The sequence below is a fragment of the Silene latifolia genome, chromosome 8 (assembly GCF_048544455.1).
Source record: "Silene latifolia isolate original U9 population chromosome 8, ASM4854445v1, whole genome shotgun sequence".
NCBI lineage: Eukaryota > Viridiplantae > Streptophyta > Magnoliopsida > Caryophyllales > Caryophyllaceae > Silene > Silene latifolia.
In genome coordinates, this window is record NC_133533.1 from 28,859,473 (window position 1) to 28,873,588 (window position 14,116).

Here is a 14,116-nt window from a genome sequence, read left to right on the forward strand (position 1 = left end):
ACAATTTCCCCTTTCTCCACTAACCCATTTTGTTACCATTTTATCTCACAAAATATCCGTCACAAATGGTAACCCGTCACAAGGGAGACCAATTGTTTTTTAAAAGAATTTGGTTTTTATTTTCGAACCAAGTTTGTTAATTTAAGAACAAATTTTTTTTTATTTTAGAAGTTTATTTATTTTAACAACCCAATAAAATTTTTTTGTCACACCATGATCCTAGAAACTGAAGAGGAAATTGAGTGGAATAATGCAATTACTACTAGTTAAGTGTTAGATTAAAATAATGGGGTGGGTCTTAATTGACAATTATAAGTGGTCACGATAATCAAGTCCCATGAAACACAATAGAGTTAGTTGGTGATTCAAATGATTGGATTCATAGTATTTTACTACTAATTCAAACCAATGAGTATTGAGTACATTCTCCATTTCCTAAACCATTTCTTTTTAATGGATAAGATTTCATTTGGTGACGATCCAACTATTCGGGTTTTATCATGATAAATAAAAGCACTAAAGAGAGAAATGTAATATAATATTACATTGTGAGAGGAAAATGGACTCTCCATTTCTTTTAGGAAATGGAGAGGATCCATACTCAATTCAAACCTCATTATCTCAATTCTCACATTCTCAAAATATGACAGGGTACAAATTTATGGAAATGGATCCTCTCCATTTCCTCTCTCAATCTCTTTAAATAATAATTTCCTCTTTTATTCTCATTTTCCTTTATTTTTATGCGTAAATTTAGAACCGTTAGATATTGTCAAAATGCGATCCGGACCCTTGATAAGAACTTGCCTCTCCATTTCTTTTTAGGAAATTGAGAGAAATTGAGCTCCAAATTTATTACCATGTCCAAGAAAGGTTAATTGTCAGGTCATGACTAGAGTAGACAATAGCCGTGTTGGGTCTGCCCGCGTGCCGGCCCGTCGTGCCTTCCTCCAAAATTGGCCCGGCTAGGCATGGATATTGGGCTCCTCGGGTCGTGCCGTGCCGGGCCCACTGATCCAAACCCGTGCCGCAGCCCGCTCAAGGCACAGGTCAACCCGATATCAAAAAAATTAGATATACTAAAGATAACTTTACGACATTTGACAAGATTTCACGTTTTGAAATGTTTCAATACACCATTCTCATTAACTTAAACAACAAGATTTCTCAATTGATAGGAGTGGAATTACCAAGTTATCAATATTCACAACACAAATTTGAACAAAAAAAATATTCACAACACAAATTGACAACAAAATTTTAGAAAACAAAATTATTAAATATTTAAATCAAATTCTTCAAAGTAAATTTGAAATTAACAATATAAATTACAAAAGAAAATTTGAAATTTTGAAGTCGATTGTCGAACAAAAAGGTTTGAAATTAACAATCAAAATTATAAATTTAACTTGATATTTTGAAGACGGTCGCTGGAGTAGTCCTAAGACCATCCCCAAGCAAGGTCACCGACTGGGTCGTGACCTTGTCGGATCACGCTAATGACTCTTTAAACTAGGATTAACAACATGATTTTGGTGATCTTGAATAACTCAGGAGCAACCCATGACCCTGAGTAGAGAACTTGTTAAAAGTTGGTGACCTTACACGTGGCGTATTTCTATTGATTTACAACATTAAAAAATCAAAAAAATAAAAAAAGTACAAAAAAAAGTGCAGCTCCCTTTTCTGTTGTTCTGCTGCATACAGGCTGTTGCCTTTCTTCCTTGCTTTTCTTTTCGCCAATTTCCTTCCGTTTTCCCAAGTCCTCTTTAATTTTTTCATCCATAATTCTCTCAACTCCTACCATACAACCATAAATATTAATTGTGTAGTAAAAATAAATGTAAAAAACAGTATAAAACTAGAAGTAAAAAATGCAAATCAGTAATATTTTTAATCTCCTACCTAAAATAAATTACAAACATAAAAAAAATATAACTCAAACACTTATATAATTCTCAATTTTCAAATATATTATGGATTTAAACGAGTTTTATTTTTCAAGTTATGCTATTGACGATTATTCAACATATCAAGACTCTCAAAATTTCGATTTAAATCAAAGTACTCCAATTCCCACTTTTACGGAATTAATTTCGGATAGCCAAAAGAATCAAAATATCGATATTTTTGGAAATAAAATCTTGTTGTCCGAACTTCAAACTCAAGAATTTGTATCAGACCATCCCCAAGCAAAAGGCCGACTTAATCGGGTCAATCGGAATTTTTTCTCTTAATCACACCTTATTAATCTTGACCCACTTTCACCCTCCCAGGCAGAAGGTCACGACCTAGGTCACCAACCTAATCATTTTTCCAATTTCCAACATTTCCAATCATTTACCATATTCACTACCCCACCAAAACCTCTCTCTTACTTCCACTTTATTTAGTTTTTAATTTTTTTTTTGGTTTTAAATGTTGTAACTAATAAAATTGTGACACATGGAGGGTCAATTGATGGGTCAATTTACTCTACCTTAGGTCACAAATTGACCTTCTCTCCTTGGGTCATCCTAATCATCCTCTCAATTTGTAATTAACTTGACCCAAGCAAGGTCATGACCTACCAATTGACCTTGTTTGGGGATGGTCTCAGAAACCCCCTTTTTTTGTTAAAAAAAAAAACAAAAAATCATTAGCATCCACAAAAAATCAATCCAATTCCAAAATGGATGATCGGATTTGGACCGAAAAGGAGGAAGAAGCTCTTATGTCCGCATTGATTATGTGTAGTACCGACTCAATACTTGGAAAAAACCAAAGAACCATCACAAGATGGAATGATGTATTTCAGCTCTATGAAAAAAGTCGGTACGGAAAATCAAAATCAAAATAAACTTGGGATTAGGAGTATTGAGGGAATGAAAAATCGCTATAAACGACTCAATACAGCTGTGAGTAAATGGGTTGGTTGCTACACACAAGTTCTAAATCGACCATCGGCAAGCAACACTAACATCAACGACGACATACAATTAGCTCAGAAATTATTTCGAAAGGTGAATAATGGTAACGATTTTCCTGACTTTTATGTTTACGATAAAATCATGAGTAGTCACCCCAAGTGGAGCTTACAAAAACATCAATTTGAGCTCCCTGGAAACTCTAAGTCGGGTTCAAAAAGGTCAAGGTCGGAAATGGATTCTAACCCTTCTAGTGTAAATGTCGGGACCCCGTCTAGTCTAAATGTTGGAACCCCGTCTAGTGTTAATGTTCCAACCCCGTCTAGTCTTAATGTCGACGCAAGTGACCGACCCGAAGGACGGGAGGGCAGCTAAAAAGAGAAGCGGAATGAAAAAGCACCTGAGGTCGTGCCTGATTCTATGTTAAGTGCATACGACCGAGAAATAATGGAGAGAAATAGGCTCACTACGAAAGAGCAAATTGATTTTCGGCAAAAAAGGCTTGCAGCTGATTTTGAAATCAAAAAATTAGAATTCAAAAAATGAAAACAAAAATGGAGATGGGTTGGTTGAACACATTGCTCTCCCAACAAAATATAAACCCGAAAGATCAAGAGTTGAAGGACAAGCTAATGGACAAATATATGTCTGATATTTAGTTTATTTAATCTGTTTTTATTTTCTGCTTTTATTGTTGGTTTAATCATCAATCAGCTGAAATTCCAACGATTTCACAAGATTTCGATGTAACTCGCTTATTAATTATTAATTACAACAAGATTTGCAACAATGTAACAAGTAAACGATTGAACAAAATTCCAACAAGATTTCCAATGATGTAACAAGTAAACGATTTAACAAAATTCCAACAAAATTTCCACAAAATTTCGATAATTAATTATTAATCAGAAAATAAATCAGAAAGCGGGATGAATGAAATCGATGAATGAAAACGATTTAACAAGAATTTACCTGCATGAATGAAATCGGGATGAATGAATTGATGAAATCTCTAATCAGAAAACCAATCGAAATAAAACCCAAATCGAAATAAAACCCAAATTTATGAATGATATAGCAATTTATGAGATAAATCAGCAATGAATGATGATATGAATGAGATTTTTTGGTTTTTTTTTTTTTGGGTTTAGAGTGTCTGTGGGATGAATGAGTATGGGTAGATAGTTGGTAGGATTAATATGAATGTGTGGATACTGGATAGAGATGAATGATGATACGAAGTATGAATGTGTGGATACTAGATAGTTGGTGTAATTTTCATCGTTTTTTTTCCTTTTTTTTTTTAAAGAAACTGTATTTCATAAAAGACTTGAGTGGTTGACAACTATGACAAGTTTGGCAGGTTGAAATAATTTGTAAATATGTATGAAAGAAATATAGCCATTGGATTGATTATAACCATTAGATTAAAAATATAGCCGTTGGATTGATTACAGCCATTAGATTAGAAATATAGCCGTTGGATTGATTATAGTCATTCGATTAGAAATATAGCCGTTACATAAAAATTTTATATATACCCCATATGGTTGTTGAACAAAATCACTCATACATTTTCCTTCTTTCAAATCACTCTCACAAAATAACTATTAGAATGTCCGAGTCAAATTCCAATTCTGATTCATCAAACGATAATATTGTCGATCAAAATAGGCTTTCCGATTACCAATGGGAAACCGAAACCGATGAAAGATCTTAGGCTATACAAAACCTTATAGCCCAACGTATGTGTCCCGGGTGTAATTCCAGAGCAGATATTCGTTACCACTCGTAGCTTGTAAAATGTCGTCTTTGGTTGAATCCTTCTTTCCTTAATTGTTCCTCTCGGCCTCTCCTGCAACAATGAACGAACTGAGGGCTTGGCTTTGTGCCAAGCGTACTCACTCCGACGCTCAAGTCAGTAAACTTAAGGGATAAGTTGTTACTTGGCTGAATGTATATTGTAGAGAGATAAGGAAGATTATACCAGATGAATAGTGTCTTTTAGGTTAAGTTCTGGATCTTTTCCTCAATGAAGGTTGAGGAGTATTTATAGACTTTCACCTTTTGTCACGTAGTGGCCAAGTGGCTAGCGGTGGAAAGATCGATCTACCCCTCTACCGAGGAACCTATGGCAGGCGGCGGGCCCCTGTTGACTCACCGCCGAGGGATCTTGGATATGAGTACGCGGGTATGTGCCCTACTGGCAAGTTGCCATGCCGAGACCAGCCGACAGCCGATGGGGCAGACGGCTAAGTTGTCTAAGCCGTTGACTTCTTGTGGATATCTTTGACCTTGCTCAATATGTTGACTTGGTCGGTCGGTGCGAGAATATGCCCCATCAATTTGCCCCAGCGTAGTCTATGCCGTGGTATGGGCTCGGGTGTACGTTTGAGCGTATACTCTGCGCAAGTAATTTGTAAAAATTTTTTCAGACGGCTTCTTCTTCGCGGCGGCTTCTTTTACCTCGGCTTTGGTCTTTCTTAGGCCGTACCATATCCCCCTCCACATGGATGTGTAAAGGGCATCCGATGTGGAAAAGAAAGTGACGCCGGCCGAGACAGGGTTGAGTGTGCGGTTGTTTTTGATTGCCCCCTACCGGCGCTACCTAGCTTGGTTGATCGAGTGGCCGGCGGAGAACGGATGCTTGGGAATTTGTTGAGGAAGGTGAATAGGCGGAGAGATATGAATGGGCGTGTTGAAGACGCTTGGTCATTGTTGCATTGATTGACGTCCAAGCTGTTGCAACGATTGACATCCCGTGGTTGCATGTCCGACACGTGTCCGCACGCTGATTGGTTGACGCTTCATGGGGGCATTCGCTGATTGGTCCTTCTTTATGGGCTTTTCCCTATAAATAGGGCGGTTATTCCGTGAAATTGGCCACCAATTTCATTCTCCAAAATTTTTCTTCTCTCTAAACTTTCAAGGGCTTCTTTGTCTTCTAATTTTCAGAGTTGTTACTCCGGCGAGTGTTTTTCTTCAAGGTAAACAAACAAATTTCTTCACTTTTCATTTTGTTAAATAATTATTGCTATTATGTCTTCTGCTGACGCCGGACTAGCACGCACGCCGGAGGGTTCCCGTCGCGTCTTGATGGGGAGGGGATACTAGACGCCATCCCGATAAGGTTTGGGGGCCCTAGGTCTCCTTCTCCCGTAGTCGATCCACCAATTTTGGAGGAGTGGGAGGATGAGGATGACGATACTGATGAGGATGAGAAGACTCCTTCTGATGATGAGAGGCTGTCTATCCCGGATCATGGCGAGGCCTGCACGACTGGTCTTGACCGTGCTTGGTCCCATAAGTTCGCCAGTTGTTCCGGCGAGACATTTTTCGGAGGCCATTTCTCCTTCGGTGAGGGGTACAAGATCGTTATCCCTAAGGAGGGTCAGGCGGTCTGTTGCCCTCCACCGGGTCACACCGGCGTGTACATCAGGCACCTGGAGTATGGGCTGCGGTTTCCTCTGAATAATTACGTCATGGCCATCATCAAAGCTATGAACGTCGCTGTGGCCCAACTGCATCCGCTGGCCATGAGGACGATAGTTGGCTTTGTGTGGCTCTGTCTTTTTAGGGGGGAGATCCCGACAGTCAACTTATTCCGCCGCCTTCATCATCTACGGCCGTCAATCGCTGGTAAAGTTGGTTGGTATAGCGTGCGGCGGAGCAGGCTTCGTCTCCGTGTCCAAACTTACTTCTTGCAAAGACGGCAACGGCGGCGATGGGTGTATGTTCAAGTGCCGGAGGACTACCCACTGCCTCGGTCTTTCCAGAGCCCTGTTTACTTGCGGTGTGAGAACCGGGAAGAGTATGAGGAGTGTATCTCCCGGGGTAAAGTTAAAATGGACGCTTCGATGGTCCCTCTTACTGAGGATGAGAAGCGGGCGAGCGTCTGTTGTTTGATCTTTGAGAAGGGATGGCTGCCCCAGGCTCAGATTATTCTTCGGGATGAGTGCTCTCTGCCATGTCGGCCTCATACGGCCCTCGGCCAGGGTGAGTGGGGTCGGTGTGAGGCCCATCTTTGCCTGTCATGCTTTTGTTTGTTTGAGCTTTGTTTTACTCCTTTTATGTGACCTTTGTTTGATTTCTTTGCAGACCGGTTTGGCCGGGATCATGCGAGAGGACCTTGCGGAGGTTAGGGCTTGACAAGGACGGGAAGGTCGTTGAACAAAGATCCTACGGCCGACTTGCGTGATCGTAGACCGTCTCCCAACGAACTCATGGATAAGCGGTGAAGTCACTTTGGATCCGCGGCGGCCAGGCAAGGGTTCTCGGAGCGTGCCAAAGAGAACAAAGAAGGCGTCCAGGTTGGCGGCGGCGTGCCCGGCCTCCCTCTTCGACCCGGTGGTTCAGGAGAGCTGTGGAGGTCATCGAAATCACCGATGGGGCGGTGACCGTTGCTAAGGACCTTTCTCCTCCGAAGAAGAGAAAAGAGCCTCCGTCTCGCTTCCATCGTTCGGGAGAAGATCGACTCAGCCGGTACCCTCGAACGAAGAGGGTCCATGCGGTACGGATCTAACTTGTGGTTCGGATTTAGCTGGTTCGTTGGACATCCCGGATGACCGGCTTTCTGATGTGTCAATGCATGGTGACATGGATGCTCTGTGTAAATTTTTGTAGATCCTCCTTCGGCAGCCGCCGTTCTCACCGAACGGCATTAGGGAAGCGACTGAGAAGGCTATTGAGAAGGCGGGTGATGTGAAATGTCATCGTTGACTCCTCACTGGAAGATTCTCTCCTCCGAGCTTGTGGCAGAGGGTGTGAAATTATATAAGAGGTTGGCCAAGTGGACCCAACAAGCGGCGCCCACATCTTGGAGCGGGAGAAGACCATGGGCCAAGTGCGCCACCGATCGCAAAGCTTAAACTTGATCTCTGCCGCAAAGGGGGAAGCGGGAAGGCTAAACGGATCTCTTTTTGCCAAGAAGCGCGTGGAGGAAGCGAGAAGCTGCTAGGGGCCGAGAGGGCCAAAGTTGAGGAAGCGATGCCGCCACCGCCAAGATGATGGAGGAGCGGGACAGTACAAGGGCGCTTATGACGTCGTGGTTGCCAAGTGGGAAGAGTGGAAGGTTCTGTTCCACAACCAAAGCGGAGGCGCTCGGGGACGCGTAGGCTACCCTTGCTCAAAAGGAGAAGGATATTGAAATGCTTCAAGATGATCTTCTCCCTAAAATGTGCGCCCAATTCCGGGACCAGGCCGAGGAGGCGACCAGGGAGGCAATAAAAAGACTCGTCCCCGAGGGCTCTTTCCCGTGGGATAAATTTGACCACTTACGGACGAGATGGCGATCTTTGCGGAGGCGTGCCGCAGAGAAGACGGAGGCGGGAAGGCGGTCAGAGGCTGAGGCCAAGGCGGCCTATGATGCAAAGGTGAAGGAGGTTGAGGGGCTAAAGGCACTTGAAAACATCGAGCCCTCTTCTGAGCCGGCCACCGAAGATGCTGCTGCTACTGACGGAGGGCAGCAACAGGCATAGGGAGACGGGCGGTCGTCACCAGACTCACCCGGCGTCTCGGATAGCTTTAGCTGTTCGGGGGCCAATTATTGAGCCTTCTCTCCTGCCATCTTTTTGGCGCTTCAAATCCCAAGTCTGTAACCTTTTGTTTTTTTGTTTCCTCGCTTTTTGTAAAGCTTTGGTAGGTAGAGTTTAGGCTATCCTTATGGGGACGGCGTCGTAAATCGTACTCTCCTTGCAATCATTTTCAATAAAGTTTTATCTTTTTGGTCCTCGGCTTGGCCGGGACTTTGATCACGATCCTTTACTTATCTTCTTGCGTTATTAATTGAGTGCCTTCGTTTTTACCGTCGGCATGGCCGAGTCAGTTAGAATGCATATCTCAACTGCGTAATGTCTTTAGCATTTCTTCTAGCGTATCGGTCATTGTGTCCCCGTCGCTCTCGGCTAAGGCCGAGGTAATCGGGGTTATGGCTCGATAGCAGTTCTTCTAGCGTATCGGTCATTGTGTCCCCGTCGCTCTCGGCTAAGACCGAGGTAATCGGGGTTATGGCTCGATAGCAATTCTTCTAGCGTATCGGTCATTGTATCCCCGTCGCTCTCGGCTAAGGCCGAGGTAATCGGGGTTATGGCTCGATAGCAATTCTTCTAGCGTATCGGTCATTGTATCCCCGTCGCTCTCGGCTAAGGCCGAGGTAATCGGGGTTATGGCTCAATAGCAATTCTTCTCTTTGAGTGCCCGCCTGGTGGCAATTTGTGGAGGGGACAAACACTTCGATGGAAAACTTGGGTGATTCATTTGTTTGTTATGATCGTGCGTTGGGGTGTCCACAATGGGTTTGGACACCTCCGCCGCTATACAAAGTATTTTCTCAAGTTATCGGTGTTCCAATGGCTCATCAAAGGCACACCTCCCGTGTCTGTCAGCCGGTATGTACCCGGCCTCATCTCTTCGACCACTTTGTAGGGACCCTCCCAGTTGGCCGTCGATTTACCATGAATATTTCCTTTGTTGGTGGCGGCCGACTTCCTTAGGACTAGGTCTCCCACTTTTAAGTCCCTTTTGTGGACTCTTCGGTTGTAGGCTCTTTTCATCCGGTTTTGATATACGGCCAAGTTGAGGCGTGCTGTATCTCGGCTTTCTTCGACCAGGTCTAGGGAGGCTTTGTGCCTTCCTCGTTTTCAATCAGGTTAAAGGTAGCCGTTCGAATGTTGGCACCGTTGCTTCAATTGGTAGGATCGCCGGAACCGTAGACTAGGTGGAAGGGGGTGTACCCCGTTGCTTCTTTCTCCGTGGTCCGAAGGGACCACGGGGACGCCGGATAGTTCATCGGCCCACCTTCCTTAAGGTCTTCAATCTGTCTTCTTCAAACCGTTGAGGATTGTTTTGTTGGCCGCCTCCTTTGCCGTTGCTCTGTGGGTGGCGGACGGAGGAGTACGCAAACTTGATGCCAAGCTCTTCTAACCAGATTCATTATCAGTCGCTCCAAAACTCTCGGCCGTGGTCAAATACCATAACTTGGGGTAATCCGAAGCGAGTTATAACATTTTCCCAGATTACCTTTCGACGGCCGGCTGTGGTCTTCGCAGCATCGCTACAGCTTCAACCCATTTGGTGAAGTAATCAACGGCGACGATCAAGAACTTCCTTCCTCCGAAGGCCGTTGGGAACGGCCCTAGCATGTCCATCCCCACTCGTGCGAAAGGAAGGGGGCTAAGCACGGTTGTAGGTCCCCGGAGGGAGCGTGTATCACCGGGGCATGCATCCGACAGTTCGTGCACTTCTTGGTCTTTGTTCGGAATCTTGAAGCATGGTGGGCGAAGTAGCCGGCTCGGAGAGCTTTGTGGGCTAGTGTTCTTGCCCCATGTGATGTCCACAGATGCCTTCGTGAATCTCTGTCATGATCGATTCTGCGTGGTACCGGACCGACACACTTCAAGAGTGGTCTTATTACGGATCTTCGTACAGTTCCCCTTCGAACACCGAGTACCTGGCGGCGATCCTTTTTATTTTGGCCAAGGGATTGCGGTCCTCCGGCAATTCACACCGTAAGTTTGTATTTCATTATCGGAGTCATCCACGTTGTCTCGGTCTCTATGTTGCCCACCATGCCGACGGTCTCGGTGATGCTCTTCGCATTCTCGATATCTACCAAAGCACGGTTGGTGACATTCTTGATGGTTGAGTGGCAAGTTTGGAGAGAGCGTCGCCCGGTTGTTCTCGGATCGGGAACGCATTGGATTTGGAAAGATTTCAATTTCGCTATGTCGGCCTTTACCCTCTCTAGGTACCTTACCATTCCGTCGTCCCGAGCCTCAAACTCCCCTCTGATTTGGTTAGTAACCAACGGTGAGTCCATCTTCAACACAATGTGTTCCGCTCCGTGCAGACCCTAGCTAGCTCGACTCCGGTTATCACCGCCTCGTATTCGGATTCGTTGTTCGAGGCCGAGAAGGTGAATTTCAAGGCGTACTCAAACTCGTCCCCGTTTGGGCTGATGATAAGGATGCCGGCTCCCGAGCTGTTCGTCGTGGAGGAGCCGTCGGTGTAAACCTCCCATATGCCTGGGTTTGGCTCTTCTTGATATGTGCATTCGGCCAGGAAATCTGTAAGTGCTTGCCCCTTTATCGAAGGCCTTGGTTTGTACTGAATGCCGAAACCGAGGAGAGTTCCACGCCCATTTGATGAGCTGCCGGATTGTTCGAATTTTTCCAAAGCTTTCTCCAATGGCTGATCGGTTAGGACCGTCACGGGGTGTGCGTCGAAGTAGGGTTTTAACTTCCTCGTGGCAACGCATTTACGGCGAAGGCTGCTTTTTCAATTAGTGGGTAATTTCTCTCGGCGGGCAACAGCGTATGGCTGACAAAGTAGATTGGGTGTTCTTTGTTTGTCTTCTTCCCCGATGATCACGGCACGACCGTGGCCGAGGTAATCGCTATGTATAGGTATAGCGTCTCCCCGATGTCGGCCAGACAGAGTTGGGAGAGTCCGAAGATGAGCTTTCAGTTGCTTGAAAGCCGTGCTCATTCCTCCCCAGTGAAGTCTTTATTCCTTTCAACACTTTGAAGAATGGGGTGCTCTTGTCGGCTGACCGAGAAATGAAACGGGCGAGAGCCTCCATTCTCCCGGTCAGCATCATAACCTCTTTTTGATTCCTTGGTTCCGGCAGGTCTAGGATTGCTTGGATTTTGTCTGGATTTGCATCGATGCCTCTGGCACTGACAAGTACACCGAGGAATTTACCTGCCCGGACACCGAAGTTGCATTTCATTGGGTTGAGCTTCATCTTGTATTTCCTTAGTGAACAAAATGTTTCGTGTAAATCGGCCGGTGCTCATTTTGTCGGACTTGCTTTTCACAATAGCATCGTCGACGTAAGCCTCAATGTTTCGCCCTTTTTTATTTTGGAACACTTTGTCCACCAGCCTTGTATACGTTGCGCCGGCGTTTTTCAAACCAAATGGCATCATTTTGTATATGTATGTGCCGTTAGCGGTGATGAATGCGCATTTAGGCATGTCTTCCTCAGCCATGAATACCTGGTGGTACCCCGAGAAGGCGTCTAGCGGCTCGGCATGGTGTAGCTCCTGCCGTGGCGTCGATTAAGCTATCTATCCGAGGCAAAGGGTAACAATCTTTGGGGCATGCTTTATTAAGGTTGGTAAAGTCTACGCACATTCTCCATGCCCCCGATGATTTCCTCACCATCACAACATTGGCTAACCACTCAGGATAAGTGCAAGGCGTAATAAAGCCCGCCGTAAGTAGTTTATCTACCTCGGCCTTGATGGCCTCATCTTTCTCGACTGAGGAGTTCCTCATCCTCTGCTTGACAGGGCGAGCGGTGGGGAGTACGTTTAGTTTGTGAATAATTACTTCCCGCTCACGCCGGCATCTCGCCGCCGAATAGGCGAAGACGTCCTTATTTTTCCTTAGCGAGTTCGTGGAGTTCGGCCCTGAATTTTGGTTCCAGTTGACACCGACGGTTACGGTGCGGCTCGGATCAATCTCCACCTCCTCTGTCTCTGCTCCTTCAACCATGCGATGGTTCGGTCGTTCTCGGACACGGGAGTGTCTTTGATCTGGAAGGATTTTAATTTTGAAGCGCCGGCTCTCACCCTCTCTAGATACCTTGTCGTCCTATAGTCCCGAGCCTTGTACTCTCCTTTGATCCGGTTGGTCAATAAGAGCGAATCTGTTTTCACCACGACATGCTCCGCCCGGCGTTTCGGCTAGCTTGACTCGGTTATCACCGCCTCGTACTTGGATTCGTTGTTTGAGGTCAAGGAGGTAAGTTTCAAGGCGTGCTTAAACACGTCTCCGTTCGGGCTAAAAATAACGATCTTTGGCTTTCGAGCTATCCGTCGTGGAAGGGCCGTTAGTGTGTATCTCCCATACGCCGGGATCCTTCTCGTTCTTCGAGACGAGTTTATGTGCTTCCCCGGTCGAGACGTATATCAATGTCGGGCCGGATGGATATCCACGGCGTCGATTTCGCTCAAAGTGACCCGACCTGAGAACGTTGTGGCGGACGTGCCGTCGATGACTACGAATTCGGACATAACATTCTTGGTCGCACCTCCCCGCCGAACCTCACCTAATGACCGACCCTGTGGGTACAGGCACCGGCCCCAGAAAAGTCGTACAACGGGTTGGTGCGGGGGCTCAAATCTTCAACCCTCGACCGAGGAGAAAGCATTCTCTGTACATAATGTTCGTGTAGGCGCCTGTGTCAATCAGGCACCTCTTCACCAAGTGGTTGGCTATGTCCAGGTGGACTGTAAGTGGGTCGCTGTGAAGAGCGATGACTCCCTCGTAGTCCTCCTGCCCGATGGTCATATCGGGGATGTTGGGAGCGGGGGTGGCTGTGTTGGGCACAAAGTTGATGGCCTGATATGGTTCATTCAGGTGCCGTTGGTGCCCATGAGCGGACCCACCGTTCCCGTTGCCCCTGATGACAACATGGATTACTCCTATCCGTTCAAAGACGGACTTGCTATTTGACCCGCCGGCATCTGGTTTTTGGCCTCCGGCAACATATTTGCCGAGGCTCCCCTTCCGGATCAGTTCTTCAATGGCATTCTTCAGATGTCGGCAGTCGTTGGTTAAGTGTCCGGTGTGGCCGTGGTACTCACAGTACTGGCTCGTGTCACCGTCACTCCTCGGCCTAGGGGGTCTTTCCCACTTCTGGCCCTCGTTCTTGCTCAAAGCGAAGACCTCGGCGGCCGATACGACTAGGGGGTGTGATCATCGTACCGTTTTCTGTAGTACGTTCCCGAGCTCCCCCCGGCATCCGCCGAGTTCTGTTTCCTGGCAGACTTGTCCGACCGTGACCTATTATTCTCACGGCGTCTTTCATCGGACCGTGACCCGTTGTTGTCACGGCGTCTTTCGTCCGGGTTGTCCTCCCGGCGGCTCTTCTTTTCTGAGTGCTCGGCCTCGTTGGGGCCTACCCAGGTCTTGTGGTAGTCCTCTACCTTGATGGCCTGGTCGGCCATCTTCCTAGCGGCGTTCAAACCCAGGCCTCCGCACTTGATGAGCTCATTTTTTAAGTCTCCCCTTGGGAGGCCCTTCATCAGCACGAAGGCCGCCAGTTCGGGATTAATTTCTCGAATCTGCTGGACCTTTCCATCGAACCTCTTCACATAGCTTCGTAGAGACTCGCCCCCCTTCTGTTTGATATTTAGGAGGTCCGATGTCTCCACGGCCCTTCTCTTGTTGCAAGAGTACTGGGCTAGAAAGGCGTCCCTTAG